The sequence below is a fragment of the Bactrocera dorsalis genome, chromosome 4, assembly GCF_023373825.1.
Source record: "Bactrocera dorsalis isolate Fly_Bdor chromosome 4, ASM2337382v1, whole genome shotgun sequence".
NCBI lineage: Eukaryota > Metazoa > Arthropoda > Insecta > Diptera > Tephritidae > Bactrocera > Bactrocera dorsalis.
In genome coordinates this window covers 58,712,557-58,736,921 of record NC_064306.1, presented here as the reverse complement: position 1 = coordinate 58,736,921, position 24,365 = coordinate 58,712,557, and the positions used below count along the sequence as shown (strand labels likewise).

General features: G+C 36.6%; 1 protein-coding gene across 7 annotated transcripts in view; it reads left to right on the top strand.

Annotated features, from left to right (window-relative positions):
• Positions 1-24,365, top strand: part of LOC105225696 (furin-like protease 2) — a 725,052-nt gene that overhangs the window by 383,949 nt on the left and 316,738 nt on the right. For all 7 annotated transcript variants that reach the window (XM_049455566.1, XM_049455565.1, XM_049455568.1 and 4 more), the window contains exon 2: positions 1,293-2,622. The gene's annotated coding sequence lies outside the window, so the exon portion shown is untranslated. The remainder of the gene's footprint in view (positions 1-1,292; positions 2,623-24,365) is intronic.

The following is a 24,365-nucleotide window of genomic DNA, read 5'->3' as shown; positions in this document are numbered from 1 at the left end:
TAATTGCTATAAACCATCTAATCAAATTTGACTCGGATAACCCTTAATATCTTCAATTGATGTTTGATTTCCTATGTCAATTAGTGTATCAATTAATCTCCATATTCCACTTAGTAGTTAGTACTTGGCAGCTGTTTTTGTTTGTCTGGCGATTTTGTTCATAAAACAACAGATAAACGAGTAATCAATGGGTTTTCCAACGGAATCGTGGCTACAAAATCATAGCAAATATTGCAGAAGTGTTTTGCGGAGTCTACTTTATCACAAAAACATGTAATTGAGTGGCACAAAGCATTTAGTGAAAGTCAAAAGTTATCTCTGCTAATTGCGATAAGATTGAAAAAAAAAAATAAAAACTTAATTGATATCAGAGATACTACTTACATTAGGGCATCTCAACACAATCTAGTCAAGGTTTTTGGGTATGAAGCCTCCTGACTCGTAGTAAACGAAACGTGAAACTTTTGTGAGAAAGACGTCGGCTAAAGGGCACCCACGAGATGCCTACAACGCAGCTGAGAACCCTACATTCATCAAACACATAATTACTTGTGCGAAGACGTGTATTTATGAATATAGTTACGAAAGTATCCAACGATCTGGCAGATGAGGCGCCAAGGCAGAGCCAGCTGCAGCTTTTTCATGCTTTTCTTGGTTCAGAAGGAGTCTGTTTTAAATGAGATAAAGTTTTGTATATAATACTTACATGAAAATAAATTTTTGGTTATCAGTCCGGGTCAAATTTTATAAATTTTTTTAATAATTTTTTTATGGTGTATTGAATATAACTATTCAAGTTAGCACCATGACTAAGAAGTCGTGAAAATTAACATATTTGTTAGTATGCAATATTGCTTTCAATCTTAAATACTTAATACTTTAAGTATAAAGAGATATATATTATATAATACATATACTATAGTATTCTAAGTATATGTTAATTTCAATCTATACCTCAGTTCTCGAGATTATATCGAAATATTTTAAGCGTTTTTGGGTATTAACAAAAATATTTTTACTAATAAGCAACTCGGACTTCTTGCCACAATATTATATCCAATTATTATACTAAAAATACCTTGAAACATTTTCCATTGAGTCGCTGAACCTTAACCTGCATACAAGCACCCAAGTTGATGCGCGTAACCCCCGAGTTCATTCACTCTTCACCTGAAGCATTACAAAAGCTTAAACGCTCCACAAATAGCAACACTGAAGTGTTTCTGTGTGTGTGTGTGTGTATATATATGTATAACCTGACGAAAAATAATTTATTTATATTTTCTTTGCAGAATGTCAACGCCAACACCTGCCTGAAAGAACAAAAGCAACAAACAAAAACCTGAGAAAGGCTGCTGTTGCCGGAAAGCGAACACTGCGCTGTATAAAAACCAAAGCAACAAAAACAAAAAAAGTTAAGTAATCGAGACTCGAGGCAACGAAATCGAACACTTGCTCAAAATCAGACAGAAATAAAAAAAGTGCCCCAAAACAAAAACAAAAAAACTGCTGAAAAAGTAAACAAGCAAACAAAAAGTAAACAAGCAAACAATAACAAAAATATATAAAGAAAATATAAAAATTCTTTTCACACAACTTTTGTCGTTTGTCAGTCTTATAAAGTAATAAAGCGAACGAAAGCGGGAGCGAAATAAAAAAATCTCTAAAAATAAATACAAAAAGCTGTTGCCAGAAAGCAAAAGTGTGTAAGTGAAGTTCTGTGCAGAACTCAGACGTTCAGACGGACGTTCCGATAAAGATAATATTATAATAACAATACAACAACAACATACGTGCGTTACATAAGCCGCAACTGCAGTTATAGCCGCGTCAATAATAAGCGGAAGCGCGTTGCTGCTGTTTATTAATATTTTCAAGCGTGTGTTCTTTTGTTTTTGCATACTTTTCTCTATCTCTTCGTTGCTTTGTCGCGATTGTCGTTATTTCACTGCCAATCTGTCGACCACCTTACAAGCGTTCGTACGTGATTCGTGAGTGCGCGTGAATTTGCATTGCCTGCCGATCAGCGCGAGTGTGAGCGGCGCAAAAAAAAAGCGTGAAATTTTTCACACAAAGTAAATGGGAGTGAAATTAAAAAAAATCAAGCAAATAGATGATTACGTGACTAAAATAAAAGACAACGTGATTGCAGCTAATTTTCTCTTATCTACTCGGCTGATATTTGATTTTTCTTTGCACGCGGCAACAAGTAATCGATTTGAGTTCATTATTTAAGCTTGATTAGCCTGCCCTGTCGCTGGATGTGCGGACATTGCGGAAAAGGTAGTGAGCACCATCAAACGTGAAAGTTCAACGTTCGCGTAACGGTTGTTTGAGAAAGTGTTGCGAAAAATATATATAAAAGCAAATTCGTTCTTTCCTACTTTTAACCAAAGAAAAAAGTAGTGCCCATTGCAATCCTAACTAACCGATTCGCCGCCACATCTTTATCGTATAATTTTTATTGAATTTCTCTCTACGTTCCTTCCTCGCGCCGCAAAGCTAATAAACTCTGCCGTCGTCGCATTGCTCCTGTACCCACACACTCACACACAACATTGAAGTGTGACAGTTCAAGCACTCAACGACGAGCTTTGAATTTGGTATTCAACATTTAACCAGGTAAGTGGCCGCCTTATTATACAAACACTGCTAGTTATGTCTTGCCCATCCACTCCGTGTGCCTGTGCGCTGCCACAGCGCCTTCTGGCCGACTCCATTGCGCTCAGCTGCCGCCATTCGTTTAGTCAGTTGTGTAAACGTTGTAAGTTCGCAAGTTTTTTAATTACACTTCCAACAAGATTTTCTACTTACCGCATTGCCGTGCCCGTCTCCCACTCTCACAGTGCCAAAGGCGCGCGCTGGTCCGTGGCCACGGCTTGGCCCATTCGCTTCACTCTTCCTTTAATTACGTGATTATTCATTGCATAATTGAAAGCAATCAGCGTTGCTTGTAATTCCACATCGCTCACTTATTTGATGCGCTGTATTTCTTTTGTTTTTGCTGGAATTCTTTGCTTACTTTGTTTTCATATGGCAAGCTGGCGTTCATTCCGTTTTGGCATATCGATTCGGTAAACGGTAGGTCGCTAGTCCGTGGGTTGTGGCACATGCAAAGTACTTGCGATTAATTTATGCATCTCTGCCACATTATCTTGTAGACTTCATTTAAAGTACAGCGAGTGCTGGACTTTCCCCGAAATGGGTCAAATTTTGAAGGTAGATGAATTGTTTTCCAAACAGATTCTAAAGGCAGTTTTTTTATATTGTGAGGTGGAAGCATACAGCATACATACTTTCTCTTACATTGCCCAGCCCTTGCAAAACTCAGATTAAAATATCTCGGCTGTCTTGCTTTCCGCGAACCAGGAGGCAAAGTTGAAACCAACATTAGTTGCCGCAACAGGTGGTCTTATGTTCAATTATTTAGGATATTACAAAGGTCCGTTGTTCTAAGCTATGCATGTAAGATCCCTGCTGGGATCGACCTCTTGACTTAACCCAACCTAACCTAACCTAACAAAACCGTTATATCCAATGTTTCAGAGCTTAGAACTTATAAGAACTGTGGATAATCTAACGTTGAAACATCTTGGCTGTTCTACTCTCGGTGAACTAGACCACAAAACCGAAATTGACATTAGTTGCCTTAACAAGGGGTTCTTTGATCAATTATATAGGGTTTAGCTACCACTACGGACGTTAGTCTAAGCTGTTCATGTAAGATCCCCGTTCGGGTCAACCTCTAAACCCAACGTAACCTAACATAACTTGTTAATGTTTTAGAACTTGAAAAGCCTGTAGATAGTCTAACGGAAGTGCTCTTACGATTTTGATCAAAAAAGTTCAAAATACAGAATATTTTTGTCCGAGTTCGCTTTGAGGTATTAGAGCTTTCTAAGAGAGTTCAGGTCAATCTTTATCGACTAACCTTGGACCTTGGAACAGGAAGACTTTCCGTCAGTTCAATGAACTGATGAGAGAGTCCAGGCCCATCTTTGTCGACTAATTTTGGAACTTGAAACTTCATGACTTTCCGAAATTTAAAACTCCACCTGTAAAAGTGTAAGTTCAATGAACTGATAAGAGAGTCCAGGCCCATCTTTATCATCTATTCTTGGACGTTGGAACTGGATGACTTCCCAAATTTGAATCTCCAGCTGTAAAAACATCAGTTTAATGAATGAACGAATATGATAAGGAAAGTTTTATTCCTCCACAAAACCGGTCTAAATGAATAGTTTCTAACAGTAATGCTCTTGAAATGTTCAATATTCAGGGCTGACTTTTTAGACACTTTCTCCAAAATCTTTCATATTTTTTTGGCCAAAGCAAAATCTATTAATGATAAAAACTCTCTTCATCGGAAAAAAGCAGTTGTTTTGTTTTTTTCTTAGTTCAGGGATGAATTTCTTAAAGTTTGTTTTGGTTACATCGGCTGAGAATAATATCTACTTGAGTAAAAGTTATGAGGAGTACTATATAGAGGCCACTTATACCATTCCAACGTCTAGAAGTCGACTTTAAACGAAAAGGTTTCGAAATTCAGTCATCAAGAAGGCAAAGATAGAATTAGTCATGACCTCAGCTCTTAATTGGCTAATGAACATATCTCAATTATTGGTTTATGAACCTATTTCAGAAACAATCACTTCTGTTATATTTAGATCAGCTTAGTATTTTGAACGAACGGAAACTGTGAGCCTTCATACATAATTTTCCCTTAACAGCGTCGTAGCATTGTATTGTAATTCCCTAGTATACGGTCCATATATTCTGAAGTTGTATTTTATTTCTCATTTAAAATATTGTGAATGCAAAGTTTTATTTCTGGACCTTCATATGGACTTTACTTTCATGTTCTTTTCAATCATCATAATATGAACTATTTTATTCAGAGAAGATGCCTTCTCTCTCATTCCTTGAGCAACTCAACACAGTGCTGTTATAATCGTCGTTGATGTCTACTTTCTATTTCCCAGCCTGAAAGCGTTGGAGGGCTTTTTACTGACTAATATATGCTTTATTACACTAATAAGTACTATATGGTTTATTTTATTGGATAATATATGATATTAGATATATATATGATTATGTATGCATACTAATATAAGGTAATAACATAAAATTCGTTTAACATTTGCACTGGCAATAAAACATATTTGTTGACTACTTTTCTGCGCCATTAACAGTGCCCTTATTACCATAGGAAAAGTAATAAACCGGAGAGACAATAAAAAAATCGAGAAACATAAAAAATATTTGATTAAAAAAACTCGCATATTAGCTGGACTCTCGCCTGGAAAATTTGCGTAGACAGCAAAAATGTTGAACATCACTTCCACTAAGTCATTGAAATAAAATATTACAGTGAAGTATAAAGAATTTTTGATAACGAAATTTTAATAAAGCACCTATCATAAAGAAGTTGTAATAAAAAAAAAAAATATGTATGAGTGATTATATTTATTGATACGGTTAGCTTGTACGAATAATATGCCATCTTCATTGTGGTGTTTTTTTTGCTGTCGTAGCAGCAACGGTATTAGGAGCTTTCTACTTCCTTGGCTGGGGTTCTCTATGCTGGCCATTAGTCTGCTAAGTTGCGGTGGGATGGATTTGTTCCCAGTAGGACTGAGGGATTTACGGAAATGTTACAGTATGTTATGGATCACTAACCCTTTTTTCATGCGTGCCGAAGAGTGCGTTTTCGAAGTGATCCATTTTGGTTGCGATTACGTCAGGTGGCTTTGCTCGTTCAATATTTTATATACAAGGGGTTTTTGTTAACATCTTCGCGTAGTTCCTCCCATTTTTTCTTTCTGCTATCATCGATGGGATGTCTCATCTCCTTTTCTGCTGCTTAATATTACTAGGCTTCTCTAGATGTGACCCTGGATCTCGTGTAGGATCTGCTAGGGCGGAGGCATGTGTGTCTGAGTTGAGCGATATTTTCAGTCCACCAGTGAACTGCTGTTCTTTTTTTGGTGTCTTCAGAAATATTTCATCAGCCATTGATAATGAAATTTTGGAGGCGGCAAAAACAATTCTATTACATTTTGAGAAAACAAAGACAGTGATAAATAAATATCTGCTACATACACATCACTTATACAAGGCGGATTAAGTATTATTTGCCTTTCACTGTCAAAGCAAATAAATCTCTATGAAAAAGACACCAAAAACTGCGTGAAGAGCACAATAGCCAAGCTCTTTCCATTTCACACTCAAAAAGTATATTCACCACTCCAGTGTTGACGAAAAAACAAAGAATTCTAAAAATAAATACATAAAAAGGAACTCAAATTTGTTCCAAATAAATCCAAAGCCGACAAGAAACGAGCAGCACAAAAAAGCAGTTGGTACAGCACAGAGGTGGTCAGTCAGAAGCAACACAAATCCGTAGGCGGCACAAGGACGGCATTAACAGCGAGTGACTGTACAAAAAACACGGAAATCGGCATTAAGATTTGTTATATTGTTGCTTTTGTTGCACACACGTGCGAACAAACACAGCCTATAATTACATAAGGAGATTTGTAGATGAAGTATAAATGAGCATTTGGATGTGAAGTGAAGGTTTGTCAGACAGTAGAAGTTGCTTGAAGGCCGTTGCAGTTTCAGATTGTTTTAGAAGCTTAGAAGCTTTTTTTATGTTTTATATTTGATTTTACTTTTTTAATATTTTAATTTTTTTTAGTTGAGTTTCTTTAATGCTTCTGGTAATTCTTTAAAATTGGTTCTTGTGATTCCAATCCTTCTTCATTCAGCGTTCAATGTCTGTTAAACTATCGGCTCAGTATATAGTTGGTCTAATGGATCCACCTAAAACTGTTTGATGATGATTTCAACATGGAGCTGATCATCTTCAGACTTGTTCTAAAGAGAAAGTGTGTTTTTATGCGTAGGAAAGTTAAGTGGATCTTGCGAAAGAGGATTTTGACGTACTGTAACTGTTTCTCGATCTCTAAACTCAAATTCCCACTTAAAATAGTTGATTTTTGCCATGGAAGGAACTGGCTTACATTCATACAGCATTCTGGTGGATGTAACTCACATCTTTGTATGTTTTAAATAGTGTCTTAATGAATTAAGGAAACATTTTTCACCATGAAAAAGAAAGTACTAGTTAAGAACTTGTTAGAAGCTCTTATGTTAGAAAAACATACGATAGCAACAGAGCGTTAGAATCTTTTCAGCAACTTGAGGCAAAATCCTTGCCTCTGGTATGGACAACTTAAACTAACTCGGTCATAATCAAATATTTCGATTTTAATGAGCTATCTCAATCTCAGAGACTATCTTGACCTCAATTTTATATCCAAAAGTAATATTAGGTAATCCTCTCTGATTACTTCTGGTTCTCTTGCAATCTATGGACATATGCTACGCTGAATACTAAACAACTTGTACCTTAAAGAACCAGTCTTAGGTCAAATCAGTAGAGCATTAAATCCACAGAGAAATGAGAATTCAGCGTCCCGTTCTCAATCGTCCATACCGAATCCTAACAGCTCAGAAGCATATGTATATGTGAGCATATGTTTCTTCTAATACCTATGTATATCAATATGCGTATATTATATAAGCATAAAGAGAGTAAAAAAACTACCTTCACCCTCTACTAAAGATTCCAAAGCGTGGATGCATCGATATTATTGAATTATTTTATGATAATTTCTCTCTTTCATTCGAAGATACCTACGATGTATCGATATATGTATCCCTATAAAGCAATTTGCAGTAAAATTTTAGTGTTATTTATTTTAGGCAACACAGATATTATTATTAATAATATTATTATTATTGCTTTTACCAAAAATAAATATAAATATCCTTCGCCAAATACCTGATTACTTTTTGCTTGACTGAGTTAGCTATAATCAAATAGCTCTCAACCACATGCGTGTAATTGGAGTTCAGTCTGAACACAAATTTATTGTAATTCACTGCGGCACACCTCTCTCCACTTTAATATATTCCCTCCATTAGCCCAAGTGCACATTCACCTTTATGGCGGCTCATAATGCGTATTGGTGAGAAAATTGGTAGTTCTTAAGCTGCCTTTCTCGGCAGTAAAGTGTTCGAAAAAAAGTAATGCACAGGCAGATGAGATAGCTTTAGATATAAGAGAAAAATATATTAAATCTAGTGTTACTAAATTAAGCTAATTTAATAAATTTTTATGCGAAAAAAGAAACAATATTTTTGGTACAAAAAATTACTGAGTGCCTTGCCTTCGTTTTCTCATATTTCGTGTATTTAACCCATTACTTCCCAAGCATCGAAATCATTGGAATTTGTTGATGAAATTTGTAACTTGGGCTCTTAATACATTAAGAAATAAGAATATGAAATAAAAAAAAATAAAAAAATACCTTGATGATGAAAGGCAAATCAAAGTTTAATTTCTTTCAAACAAAAGTCTAAATTTAGCTAGTAAAAACTTTGCTTTTTTCTTAAATCATCCACCATATAATCCAAGTTAATATTGCTAAAAAATTTCATCATAAATTCATTAAACTCACGAAATGAAAATTCATGAACTAATTCCTTTTGATTTGTGATAATCACAAATAATTTGAATCCAAAATTCCACAGAGAACACAACGTTAAAGCGAACTCACTCAATGGTTGCATGGAAATTGTATCTAACTAGCTTTAATATTATACAAAATTATAACTGTGTCTATATATTTTCATATACTTATATACATATATGCAAGGATATATATTCCACTCTATTTCCAAAAGCCAGGCAAATCTCTAAAGCAGAATTTAGATTAATATTTAAGAGTTAATGTCGACCATTACCGAATAATATGCACTAAATGTGCGCACATACTTGCGATACTGACGTACCCTGTAGGGAAAATGGAATCTATGTGATAATGAATTGTAAGCAGAAGAACACTTCATATATAATCCCTATATAGTATACTATACATACAAATAATCAGCGCTACAAACTAAATCGAATTAGCTATCCTCGTCAGTCTGTCTGTATTTACGCGAACTGGTCTTTCAGCTTTTGAGGTATCGATCTGAAATTTTGCACTCCTTATTTTCTCCGCAAGAAGCTGCTCCTTTATAGAAATTCCTGTTCTAACTTATCAATCAAAATCAAGTCTTTGTGTGAGAGAAAAGATATCTTCACGAAATTTGGTATGAATTTCTGTCCTTTGAACGACACTCTCTTCAAACATGTTGTTCAGATTGAATCACTATAGCATTTAGCAGATCTTCGAAACAAAGCGTAGCAGAGATATTCCGTAAATTCGCCTTAAACACCAAATTTAGGATTCTGTTGTATGTATCTCAAGCCAGAGTTCATTAAAGACGGAGTTTTATATCCAAAACACATTCATAGAACCTTTTTAAACACTAAATTTCATTTATTGTCGTTTCACAAACTCGAGTTTATTAAGCACGGAGTTTAACACAAAAACAAAATTTTTGGAACTGTCAAATAATAATTTGCATTTTACCACAAACTCGAGTTTCTCAAACACGGAGTTTAACAAACTCGAGTTTCTTAAACACTGAGTTTAACAGTGTTTAAAGAAACTGTCAAATAATAATTTGCGTTTTACCACAAACTCGAGTTTTTCAAACACGGAGTTTAACAAACTCGAGTTTCTGAAACACTGAGTTTAACAGGGTTTAAAGAAACGTCTCAGCAACTAAATTTACATTTTTTTGACCCACAAACTCGATTTTATTAAACACCTTTTAAATTCCAAATTTTTGTTGTTTCGTAAATTCGAGTTTAACACATGTGGCCACGGACTGTCAACTTCAACTGTCAACTCTAAATTATTTTCGAGGTTACAGCAATGAGAGTATTGCTTCAAGATTATAATTTTGTAAAATAATGGATCTTACATTGATCTTCAAATACTTTCTGAAGTAGTAGACGAAGCTCATAGCGACGTCGTCAATCACCATTCACTGAATAGCCAAACAAATATTTAAAATATGAATAAAAATAAATCACAGATAACATTCAGTGAAAATTTTCCTACAGGTCACTCACTAATTGCAACAGCCAATGAAAATCAAGAGTACCGCAAAACAGCCGTTAAGGCCACAAAGGCGGGAGACAAACAAACACCACGTACGCAACATAAAGCTGAAAATTAAAATTTAAAATATCTGGCTAACCTCAAAAAGCCGAAAAAGTCAACGAAAGCGATACTAACAAAAGAATATGCTAACTGAACCGCTTGCGACCCAAAGATAGGATAAACTCAAAATGGCGACGGGAGGATAGTAGAAAATAGCGAAAAAAGCGCAAAGCAGACAATGTCAAGCATTAGTGGTGAACATTAATGAGGGCGTGACGGCTGTGCCCCCAGCCAGCGCCAGCGCGAGCGGAAACGACGACAACTCCCTGTTTGCTTTTCGTCCAAACCGCGCTGGTTTAGCGAGTGAAGCACAGAGAAACACAGCAAACATGCAAATATATTTTCGCAACATCAAATATGTATAAGCAAACACACACACACAAACTAACACACCGATAATGACAGGACAAACAAGCGGCAGCTACAAGCAACATTGGAAGCGTGTCCTGCAAACCATTTTTTCGCCGTAAATAAGCAACAAAGTGGCAAAGATAATGCGCGCGACTCGGCGGAATGACGACAAAGAGGCGGCGGGGACAAAACGACAAACAGACAGTGGTACAGCGTAGCCAGCGTTAAGTAGAGGCATAGTGCGGTGGTTGACGACAGGAGCCACAAGGCAGTACACAGACACCAGCAACCGAGGGCCAAGCGGTCGACAAGCGAACATGTCATGGCATTGTAGCAAAAGATAGAATGCGCGGAATGAATGATGCGGCAACAGGACGGAGCTGCGCGTAAGGCAAGGCCAAGCGCATACTGATAATGCCAAAGTGCTTATAGAGAATGGCGAGTCTAAATTTCAGAAAGCATAACTACGCTGTTGATTGTGTGGCAGGCGGCAGTGCGGAAGGCGCGTGTCCTGCCTGATATGAGTGCTTGCCACCGAGCTGACAGTCACATTAAATGTGGCAATCGCTGTACTTTGTGCAAAAAGTAACTGTGTACCGAATATATCTACACCAAAATTAGGTCGCAATGTTTGCGGGAATTAGCAGTGGCCAACGCTTCAGCGTCAACTGCATTTTATATGAAAATTTTAGTCGCAAGTCGCTCGCCTTTTGGAGTGGTTTGCGAAACGCTTTTGCTACAACATACTCAACGCTTATTTGCCATGATATCTCTCACGCTTTCACTTACTGCTTGGTTGTATTTGTAGTTGTGTTACTCAGCGACCGCAGCCGGCGATTAGGGCCAACAAGGATATAGCGCAAAAACAACAAAATTACGAACTACCAAGCGTTGGCAGTTATTTGTTGTTGCTACATACATATGTGTGTGGCAAAGCTCGATAGCGGAGTCCATTTCAGTTATGTCAAGATATTTTTTTTTAATTTTTGGCGCTTTTCATATGTATGTGTAATGGCTCGACGACATTTCGTAGAATATTTCATGAGTGTAAATGTGCGGTTTTGAGGCACAAACTTTCGCAACGCAAACGTATTTATAAAGTTTAGTGGTTACTAAATATCTAAATGAAGGATTATGCGCTTAGTGTCTCAGAGTCTAAAAAATGTGGAGCTTTTAAACTTAGATTTAGGTTTATAGTATTATATACACATCAGCGCGAGCGTGTGCTCAAGTGATGAATTTGTGGTTTTTAATTAGTTATTAGCAAAAGTTGTATATTTCTTCAGCAGCAATGAAAACTTTGTAGACCCTTTATTTTGCTGATGAACTAAGCTCAGTGCTAATCAAAATGTTCATGTCTCAAACTCAAACTACTAACTTCACACGGCCACATTCATCATGAGTGGCTAAAACAAGGTATGACTTCAAAGTATTCACCTTAAACGCCAAATTTAGAATTCTATATACAACAAACTCGAGTTTATTAAACACGGTGTTTGATATAAACTCGAGTTTATTAAAAACATCTTAAACACCAAATTGAAATTCGTGTTGTTCCAGAAACTCAAGTTCATCAAACACGGGGCTTAACATGCAACCAAATGGTCATACCCACCAAATGAAACTTGGGGTGTTCCGCAAACTCGATTATTAAACACCAACTATAATTTTTAGTGTTCCACAAAGTCGAGTTTATTAAACGCGGAGTTTAAGCCAAAAAAAGTTCTAGAAATGTCTCGACAACCAAAATAAAATTCAGAGTTGTGAGTTGCATCTAAAACTTTAGATTAAAGTTCCTGTTGCTTCGTAAACTCGAGTTTAATAAACACGGAATATAACATATAAACAAAACTCTCATATTCAGTAAATAAAAATGTGTCTTGTTCCGTAAACTTGAGTTTATTAAACATAGAGTTTAACAAACGAACAAAGTGCTAAGAACCCTCCTAACAACAAAATTGAAATTTCTGCATTTCAAACTTCTCTTTTGTTTATTCCACAAACTCGAGGTTATTAAACACGTCTTAAGCGCCAAATTGTAATTTTTGTTGTTGAATAAACTCAAGTGAATTAAATGTAGAGTTAACTTAAAAAACAATTTAAATCCGTCGTAAAAACCAAATATTTTTTTTATTGTTTCAAAATCTCCAGTTTATTAAACCCTGAGTTTATTTCCGGAGTTTAACATAAAAAAAATTTAAATCTGTCTCAAACACCAAATTCTCTTTTTTAAGTTTTCGCAAACTCGAGTTTATTAAACCCAGAGTTTATTTGCAGAGTTTAACATAAAAAAATTTAAATCTGTCTCAAACACCAAATAAACTTTTTTAAGTTTTCACAAACTCGAGTTTATTAAACCCGGAATTTAGTTCTGGAGCTTAACATAAAAAAAATTTAAATCTGTCTCAAACGCCATATAAACTTTTATAAGTTTTCACAAACTCGAGTTTATTAAACCCCGAGTTTATTTGCGGAGTTTAACATAAAAAAATTTATATCCGTCGTAAATACTAAATAAATTTATTTATGCTTTCACAAACTTGAGTTTATTAAACCCCGAGTTTCTTTGCGGATTTTAACATAAGTAAATATTTAGATACGTCTTAAACACTAAATAATTTCTTTTTTTAATTTTTCACAAACCCGAGTTTATTAAACTCGGAGTTTAACAAACAAAACAAAATTTTCTTAAACATATGATAAACCAAACAAATTTCGGAATTTTTTCTACCATAAAAAAAAAATAAATCTTAAACTCGAGTTTGCAGCCCCTTCACATAAGTCTCCAAAAGAGAGATGCAAAAAAGTTATATATTTTCCTTGAAAACCTCGGAATTCTAAGACCTGCCTTATCCCAATCAAGCTCTAATTAGCTTGTATAACAGCTGAAATGTATTCTTTATTGAAGCCAGTTATCTTGAACGATTCACTCTTGAAGCTATATTTGCTATTCAAATTCAGGCAAGGTTTATGTTGAAATATCTCTTGAAAAAAATTATAAAATCAATCGGATATAAACTTCATGATATTTGGAAGCTAGTATATCATAGATTATTAACAGAGTAAAAAAATGTCGGGCAGCTGATCAAAATAGTTCTTTAACCTAGAAACACTAATCATTTTACTGTCTAAATTAAGTTTTCAATAAAAGAACTTATATTCCACGGAGATTTATCCTTTATTAAACTGCCTTCCAACGCGACATTTCATTTCTTCTGCTGCTAAATCTTCCATGCCCTCCGCTTCTAAACTTTAAATACCTCTTCAATTATAATTAAGGCAAATGAATTACCACTATGCTTGTCCGAAGTATCCTTGAGCTTATTAAGTTGGCTTTTATTCAACGTCAATGTCGCTGAAAGTCATAGAATTGACAATAATGCGGTGGCGCTAAAGAACAATACAAAACAATACAAAAAAGCGCCACAACAATCCTATTGTAACCTCAGCACTAAAGCCAAGCACCAGAAGCACCAGCAGCAGCAACTAGAATAATGACAACAACATCCTTGAATTCGCTTATTGTCTGCACTTTTTAATGCCAATTTTGTGTGGAAAGTTTGAATATACCCTCTTATGGTTGGTGCTTAAAGCTGACCCGCTGCTTCTGCTTTCGTAGATTGTGCTCGTTTCACTTTTCGCGTTTGGTTTGGTTTGGACGAAAAATTTCGCTTTACAGACAATGCAAGGCGGTTCGTGGCTACCAGTGTTCTTTTTTTGGTACCCTGGGTTATATATTGCTCTTGAGTATTGTGGTTATGTGGGTGCTAGGTGCTTGGTAGCTCAAGGAGTACAAGAATTCAAAGCTTTTATCGGGAAGGTCTCATGATTGAACTAAGTTCTTTGTAAAGTACTACTAAGGAAGAAGGTCGCTGATTACAGGCTGTGACCGTTTCTTCCTGAATATTCCTCAAAAATCCCAGAATCATCTCCAAAACGATACTTTAAGACTCCGGTCCGGTATTTCACGTCCGAGGACTATGACAATGCAAAAACTAGCTTGATACTCAGACATAAGACTCTTTCTTCTATATATAATATATTTCCTAGATCAAAATTTCTTCGCTTTTTAAAAAAATTCTATTACACCCGGACTTAAGCCACCTTACTTTTTCATTTTATTTTTTTCGCTCACATCTTTACTTTCATTTTCTTGTGTAAAAGCAGCTAAGTGCAAGCGTGTGGTTGGCTATTTTGGCGAACGCTAGTTCCACACTAAAAGAGCACCAAAGGACAGCAAGGATAATGATGTTGTTGGCATTCGAATTCGTTGGCGCAGGCAATGCAGCACAAAAAAGCGGAACAAAAGAGCGAAAACCAAAGGGAAAAGTACAGCCAAGTGCTAAGTGCTGGCGGGGTGCCGGCATGGCGGTCGATTTTGCCTGAAAGAAAAATCCCTTTTGCTTTTAACGAATTTTCTGCACTTTTTGGTCACTTTGCCTTTGTAGTAGAATATTTCTATAGGTGTGTGTGTGTGTGTGTGTGCATGTGTGCAAGTGCCTTGAGTGACAGCAAACGTTTTTCACTTTCACCAGCTCCTTTCATTATTAAGCTTTTGGCACATGTACGAGTATGTATGTGTGGTTTGCTCTTCTTCAACTTTGCGGTTTAGTTATAGCCTAGACCACCAACTGACAGCACGTTGACAGCGGAGCCAACAGCGTACACCGTCCGCTGTCCGCCAAATGCGACGAGTGAAGTGTACAAAGCCAATGACAGCTAGGGCGACAGCGATACAAACCAGACGTGGACACGAACACCAACACGAGGACAGCGGCTTTTTATGGCGCTCATAAAATTTAAAAGGATGCAATGCGCGTTTATACACGTACAGGCCAGTAATAAGTATGAATTACTTACAACAACGGTAAAATGTGCTTAATGACATGACAGCCAAGTATGTGTAATATTTTATGAGCTCTTAATTTATTTGAATACTTTTGCCATTATGGCATATAGTGTGAGTATCGCTGATTTGTGGTAAGTAATGTTTTATGTGTTGAAGGCAGAGTTGCTAATAGTTGGCGTTAGTAATGGCAAAGAACCCACTCAACAATGTTTATTTAGTCTATAATTAAAAGTAGGATTATTCTGTCGAATGTCGACTTGTCATTTTCAAGTAAAAAACTAGTTACTTGATACGAGGTATGTATTTATTTCAGAATCCTACACTCGTGAACGACTCGGTTTCCACTTAAAATTTTTCTTCCGTTGTGTTCTACATTCCTTTTTAGCGAAAAAATAATTATTAAAACTTTGCTAAAGTGAAAGCTCGATGAAAGCTCCGAAAGGAGGTCGGGTATTACTACGACATTGCTTTATTAAAGCTATTGAAGGAGTTTAAAATAAGTCTTTGATCTTTTTTAACAACTTGCACAATACTTTCCGATTTTGTTTGAAAGCTTTCACCAAGCTTTCACCAAGCTTTCATTGAAGCTGAGTGCTGGTAAATTTGTTGGCTGATCTGCAAACTAAAAGATACTTATACTGTCGTTCTTGCTCAATGAAAGTTCTTCAATTCTTTTTTTTTTTAGAAATTTCATAATACTTCTGCTTAAGAGCTTTCAAAGAGCTTTCATTGAGGCTGAGTTCATATACTTATCCTGTCGATCTTACTCAGTGAAAGTTCTTGAGTAGTTTTTTAAGAACTCACAATACTTCTGTTTAAGAGCTTTCATTGAAGTTGAGTTCTGATAAGTTTTTTGGCTGATTTGCAAAAAAGTTCAAATGCTTATCCTGTCTATCTTGCTGAATGTAAGTTCTTGAGCTCTTTTTTAAGAACTTTCATAACACTTCTGCTTAAGAGCTTTCATCGAGCTTTCATTGAAGCAGATTTCTGAAAAGTTTTTACGTTAATTTAAAAAAAAAAACAAAGCTTATATACTTAAAGCTGATTGGCCATTCCTAGAAAATATGATTAGTTATTTTAATTGTTCAACTTAAATTCACTCGTTTGCTTCACGTTTGAATGTTGTAAGCTTTCACGGAAGACTCTCACTATAATAGTGTCTGCTCTGTACTTGCTAAATATTTCCGTAATTACTTGATGCTATTTTAACAAAATCTAAATAATTTCTTTATACAGAAATCTCAGACTTTACAAATCTCTAATTTTTGTTATAAATCGAGAAATTTTGAAAAATGTGTTTGATTCTAAGCACAACCTTTTCAAAATTATTTGCTTCACTTGGAAAATATACATCATTTTGTTGCTGCTAGCTAAGGTATGTCGAAATTGAGGCCCAACATTCTCTCCAGAAATATAGATCTTAAAATTGCATGCTCTAAATTTTATTAAATATTTTATTTTGTTTATTTAACTTTTAAAAATTTTGGGCTTTCAAGAAAATTCTGAAAAACTTCTCAATTTCTGACTCAATGTACCATTTCGAAAACGCCTAAAGGTAGGCAACACCCGCTTTGTTGGAGACAAAATTAATTCTTTCGATTTCGATACAATTTTAGCATACATTCGGGCGAATATCATAAAACTACCTATCAATAATTGGTCTACAATATTTGTAATTTTGAATTAAACAACTCACTAACAGCATATATGTGGCGCTCTGGGCTACATGGCCTCCAAAATACGACACTTAATTATATCAGCTAATAATTTTTAAAGTATAACAGTAAATTTCCTGTTGCTCTTGCTCTGTCAGCTGCCGCGTACACATTAAAGTGCCATTAGAGGACATTCTAAAAACCTTTATACACATACATTTTATGTTATCGTGTCGCTCTCACATAAAAGCTCACAAATACAAGCACATGTCTGTGTGTGTGTGTTTGTCGGTTTTGCATCTTGCCTCCGGCATAATCTGCTGGTCTCTAATTTGCAGTTGAAAAACAATTACCATGTCACAAAACAAAACATAATTATGCACACCAACTCCTCACAGGCACGCACAACAACACACAGACATGTGATTTTCGTGTATGAGGGTTTGAACGCCTAAAAGGCTGCAACGAAATTTTCCACTTTGCGACCCAACACTTGTTTTATGGGTTCTGCCTTTTGTTTGTTTATGCTTTGCATTACGACAGCCTTCGGCAACATAACTGTAAATTAACATATTTATCTGTGTACGCGGTGGTTGTGTTTGTTGTTGGGCACAGCAATAATTTTATTAATATTAATAGACACAGAGCGCAGTTAAGATGGCCACACTTTACGATAGCCAAAAGACACCCCAGTGGGATGACTCTGCGTTTGTCCTTTGCTCTCCAACTCCTCTTAAACATATATACATACATATATAATTATGTATACGTGTGTATGTGTGGGTCAAGCGTAGGAAAGTGAGTGCGCGCTTTGTCTTTGAGATGAAAAAAAGTCTGAAACCGTAATATTTTTAATGCCTTAAATAAGCTATCCTGTGGCATTACAAACTGGTAATTAAGTATGCTACCAACAGCAGTGGCGCTTAGTTGCACGCTGGGCTGGGCAGCAGCTTAATGATTTTCTTTCTTGTTGGCTATAACTTAAGTTCGTTTGTGTTCGCATTTGGCTGCTTTCAAGTTTTTGTTGCTTTCTATTTTTTTGATCTTACTTTTCGCTATTTGATGGCCCTTTCTTTTGGTCGGTTTGTGCTGGCAGCCAGACTGTGGTCGCTATCCTTTCACGCTGACAAGGATTTTAATTTGAAAGTGTGAAATTTTAATTAAGCTGCTTTTAATTTTAAATCAAGCACGCTATCCTTATATGCCAACAGTTTGGTGGAAAATTAGTGCATTCTGTGTTTTGAATGTTGCTAACAAATGATATGAAAACTGTAGAAACTAAATCCTTGTCCAAAAGCCCTTTTCGGCCGATGAATTGTCACTTCTCTAAAGGAGGCTGCACTTCAGAGCAGTAAATCTACTGCCACAACCTCTACTGGATACAACCTCGGCTTGGAAGACACTGCAAAAGTCCGAAGCTGCAGTTGATAGAGAGTTCCTGTTATTAAATCCCTCCACCAACTTTCCTCTCAAGATTTGACCATACGTAAAGAAGCTCATCGCCCCTCTTCTCTAATGGTTTCTTAGCACCAACAGCTCTCTCTCCGGTATATGGGCAAAGAAGGTGCCGCCTGAGTTCAATTTGGCTACTCTATAATCCAAGTAATCTGATATAAAGTCAAATAAAGTGAGAATTTCCGACTGTGCAGACACATGTTCTTTTAGGAACCCAGCATTTCTGAGTCTGATAACAACTTTCGCAGCCATACATCTTCCGACGATGTCTGAGGGCAATATGTGCAAGATGGCGTTAGTACCACGGTTGAAATGGAGCAACACGTTGCTTCGGTATTCATCGAAAATGCTATAACTGCTATGGGGCAGAGTATCGAAGAATATCCAAATCAGCTCATACGCCACCGCACATAACAATTGTAGCTGTGCCCATTAGCTTATGGAAGAATCCATAAGTCGTGCAAGAATTCAAGTCGAACGGGCTTCTCACGCATCGCGCGTTCCATGAATGGGCTCAAAAGTAGATGACAATCATTCCGGTTTTCACAAGAATATTTTGTCACTCGATGAAGCTCACTTTTTGTTGCATGGCTTTGTTCATAAAAAAATAGTCGCCTTTGGATTATCGTTACATCCTCAGACACTTTTTAGTTTTCTTTGTGGCCATAATAAGTATTACATGCAATGGAAAACACTATTGAGCCTTGAATAATGACTAATTCGTATCTGAATTAGAGGGTGTTGATGTGGATGACTTTTGGTTCCAACAAAACGGCGCTACATGCCTATGCCTTACAACCAACAAAAAAACCATTTTATTGAAGGAAACTTTTGGTGAGATACATATTTTCAAGTGTCGAGGATCTGTGGCAAACAACGTCTGGGTCTCTAGGTTGAAATATATTTTTGGGTTTCTTGTATAAATATGTTTAATGCAAATTTTCTTTTGAATACTGTAGCTGAGTACCTTCTTTCCATCATTCCCATATTGTTTTCATAAAATGTGGCTACAAAATTTGAAAGAGAATAATGAGATGCTATACTGCTTTTTTATACGAGCAGAGGCAAGAGAATTCGAAAGAGATGAAGGTGGAGTGTGCAGGAATTACAGCCTGGAAGAAAGAAATGTACCAATGCCACAATAAGTACAAAAAGTTCACCACAATAGCCACATAAATTACGCCAATAAGCCAAGCTAATAGCTTATTCGAAAGCCTCAAATATACACACAATCTCACACAATCCACATACACAAACACATATTCATGAACAAAAAGGTTAACATAATAACGGCCAACTTGAAATGCATACCGAAATCCAAACAACAATTGCAACTGCCAGCCAATAAAAGAATTAAATGTGAAGAGAAAAAGTCAGGCGCAATGATGAAACCACAAATTCTATTGTTGCCATGAAATTTCATTTGATTGCCCTTTGAATGCGTGCAGAATATTTTAATGAGCTGCGTTAAGCAAGCCAAGTAATCAGGGCAGCCAAAGAAATGCTTTGTGAACAACACACTACACACATTTACCACATGCCGCATGCCACATGCGTATGCCACATGCCACATACACCTAACTGCGGTCACATTTACAAAGAAGCACTCGACTAAGGCGTATAAATGAGCGCTCACAAAAAGTGTGCTATTATTATTATTAGCATGTAAGGATATGTGTGTATGTATTTGTGGGCATTCACTGAACATGCATTGCATACTTATAGGCGTCTTACCTGTTTGACTGCGTGTGTTGTGCGACTGGTGTGTGGTGTCGTTCTCGCTTGTGTTAGTACAATATAGCGCTTGCTACTTGTTTGCATTTCCAGCGAATTTCATCACCTCCTTTGTACTGTTATTTCATTTTTGTGGCTTTCAATTTGATTTGATTGCGCTTTTGATAAAATTAATGGCATAGTTGAGATTGTGGCTTTCAGCGGCGATATCATAATAGCTTATAAAATATACTTATTTTAGGTTTTTTAACAACTATAATGTTTTATAAAGCATTTTTCTAATATTAATTTTTCTTTCCAGGTAAACTACACGTTCTCAATTTACTGAAAAATGCATAAGTATTAACTGAACTATTGTAAAAATTTACTATGTTTTTTTAGCACTAGTCTTAACCACCTAACTCTAAAACACAACAACCTTTTCAGTGTTCACCAGATTGCTTCGAAGTGTCATTAGATAGATAGGTAGTAAAGAATGAGGTTTTGCACTGCGATTTTCGGACTCCACCTATCACAAAGTCACCAAGGTCCAGCATCCTGAACAATTCCGGTGGTCTGCTGGGCGCGACTGAGGTGATGTCATCTCTGTCCAAGAAGATGGAACTTACGGCCCTTAGTCTGCTGCGGCAAAATTGCTGGGCAATCCAGAATCAGGTGTTCTGAGGTTTTTCGTTCCATATAGCAGAGCCGGCAGTTTGTGCAAGAGACTATGCCATGTTGGACAAGTGCTTCCTGAGCCTGCAGTGCTCTGTATAGAGCGTGACAAGAAGACGGAATTTGTCTCGGGTTAGATTGACAATTTCCTTCAACCTTGTACTCTCCTAGAAGCAGCTTGGTATGGCGGATTCTTGCTGCCTTCTGCCAATGTCGTTTTCTCTCCAATCTCTTCACCGTGTTGAGCAACTCTTTTATAGTTTGTCGGCCAGCTCATAGCCGGCTACCCCTTAATGCCCTGGCACCCAGATTAGGTGTACCCGGTTGCACACTGACAGGCGCTTCAGACTTCCTATACACTCCTTCACCGCCGCTGGACTGTCATTAAAAACGACTTATTCTCATATGTTGATATCGCCTTTAGTGCCGCTTGACTGTTGCCAAGTATGGCAAAACGCTGGTGCGATAGTTCCGGTGGAGATTGAGTTCTGCGCACTGACTTTTAACAAAGACTTCTGCTTAAAAGATGCTCGGAAAACGTCCCATTGGTATATGTAGATAGTTTGGTTTGCGGTCCCATAATGTCTGCCCCAACGTGGTCCGGTTTTTCGAGCCGTCAGTGTCGATGTGTTCATTTTTATTTGAGGCCAAAAAAACCGATAATACTGACGACGCTCTCTGTAAGGTCTGATTTCCAGATCTAACTGGTCTGTATTAAGTGGAACCAAACCCAGAACTATTACTTGCCTAGTTGTCGAACTGCCTGCTACTTTATGTGACCACCTGGCTCTAAAGTGCAGTCGTCGATCCTAGATAGTGGTTAATGACTTCCCTGACTCTGATTGCATAGTTACCAGTGAAATTAGTTTACCTTCCGGAAGGCCTGTCAGGATTCGCTGCTGAGTGCTACAATTGCTTTTTAAGAAGCCTCTATTACTGCCTTTTGTGGTTTGTTCTCTGATTTCTGAGCTGAAATTTTGCAGGTATTTAGTTTCATTAGAATAATTGCAGAATATCCTCTCTTTGATTGGTCGTTCGGAAAGCTCGTACTCTAAACTTTTTTTTGCTTGAAATGCTTGGGTTTTGATGCGACAGTCTGTTTACACTTTGGAACTCAAAACTGCAAGAGAAAGTGTTTTTGGATGAAGAGCCCAAAATTGAAGTCGTTGTTCATGTTTCAGTAGCGTTGGTCACCAAATCAGAACAAGATGATACAAATATCTTAAAATGGGCCTTGTATTGTGAAATTAGTTATTTTTCACCCCGTTCTTTCTGCTTTTAATACTTTGAATCTAACGATTAAGAAGATTATCTTCCCCAAACTATTCTTTAGAGACATTATTATCCGACAGCCATCCCACTTGGAAAAAAGTGCTAGTCTCGCCTCTGTAATGCTCCTAAACTGCGTAATAAACCTCTACTTGCTTTTAAATACTGTGAAGTTTCCAAGTAACTCCCTCCACACAATCTCTAAACTGTGGATGAAACGCAACATTGAGCATTTAGGCAGCAATTTCTTTACCAAAAATTGTAGAAACTTCTAGACAAGAATTTATGTGTCTGGCATAAAAAATTTCCACGCTAAACCTTTCTATTAGCAAACACATACACGCACACATTCACACATGCAAACCGTTTAATTTCTCTGCCGTCAAAGTTACTTTATATGCCGAGCACAACAGTCAATTATGGCGTCTCTCACAATAGACCTTGGTCGCCCGAATGGTCCGTTTGTTGGTCCCGCGCTTATCTCGACTCGGCGTGGCGCTGCTGCAGCGTTTCTGCGTATGGCGGCGGTTTTAGTTACCGCCACGTCTATGTCTTACAAAATTTACGGTTACAGGGTTTTCCTTTTCATTAGACTATTATTTTGTTCGTTTCTTTTGATTTGCTTCTCTTTGTACGCGGCAATTATTTGTGAGAATTTGCTTGCTTCTGTTATTTTTGTGTTCTTTGTGCTCGCGTGTATGCTGCCCGTTGTTGTAAGGTTGCGTTTTGTTTTGACGCCGTCAAGACGCCAGTGTTTGCATACAAATGATATAGTAGCGCAATATGTAATTGTGAATGTACATATGTATATATGTACATACCATACTCATATAGTTAGACTGATGTTCGAGGTATTAATTTTATGTGGAATGTTTCTGGTTCCTGTTGTGCTTATGGTATACTAAAAGTATATCGGGAGATAGTCATATGACTATTCCAATATTTTATGCTTTTACGTGTGTGAGAATAATTTCTTGTTGTTGTAATCATTACTTCTTCACTTGTGTACTGCTATGTGTGAGAAATTGAGCTTCGAAGTCTTCAGCTCATTTTGACTTAGAGCTTTCTTGGATCTCTCTTTTTGTTTTACCTATGAGGTAGTTGACCCTTTCTTTTCAATTTTTTAATATGTGATATGAATGTATTTTTCAAATTAATATCTACTTTTTGGTAAAGATTTCTAAGTACTTGAAATTAATTGTTTCTACTATCTGATCAAATATAACCTAAACTGACCAAAAATTAATATTTTCGCATTGTAGTTTAATACAAAACTTTTTTATCGCCTTCAAAGCAGACTTATCAGCTTATATTTGATGCCAACGTTTAATATTATCTATTTTTTTAGACACTTGTTATAAGCTTCGGCTGGGATAGACTGAAAAATCCAGTTCGGGCCATGTGCTCATTGTAGTCATTAACAGACATTCGCTTAAGTAACTTAAGTGGCTTTCTATGACTTTTAATGTCTTCAATGGACTCATGGCGCACTGTTCGAGGCGGATCTTCCAGTTTCAATACAAAACAAAGCCTCATGCAGCCAAATTTGGCGAATATGGTAGCTGGTCGATGACTTTCGTTTCGTTTTTGGCCAAATTGTCAGACACAATACCAAATACAGAAGTTTCCTATTGAATTGCTTGGATGCCACAAAATGGATTAGGAGTATTCTTATCTCATTCTCCGCTTGAGTCTATCTAGTTTTTAAATAGATTTAAGATTTCATTACTTATTGTTAGGCTTTAAGAAAAAGCAGATACAATAAATAAAATAATTTTGAAAAAAAAAAAATAAAATTCCCCGTTTGACCCATGGGATGTGTACCACACCAAGTTAATGAAATAAAACGATGATCATAATCTTGATTTTTGACCAAATTTGATGTAGTTTTTTCGGTTTTGGCTAGACTCGTTGACAATTTTGACGTCACATTCGTAGACCCACGTCTCATCAGCAGTAATGATCTGTTTGATTTAGGCAGAGTCTTCAACTACGTAGTCAAACATCTCTTTGCCGACCTCTACTCGACGTTATCTTTGCAAAAGATTCATGTTTTTGATATACACTTCATACCCAAAGCATTAACCAGAATCTTAAATCGCTGTTTCATAGACTTTTTTGATTTTATCGCCCCATGAAGCACGTTTTCGATGATTTCACGAACTTTACTGAACGTAAAATCTGTTTATGGTAAAGTGTCTATACAGAACTTTCGCAGTATTTCCTTTAAATCTTTATATGATGGAAATAGAAATTCATGCATCAGGGGTT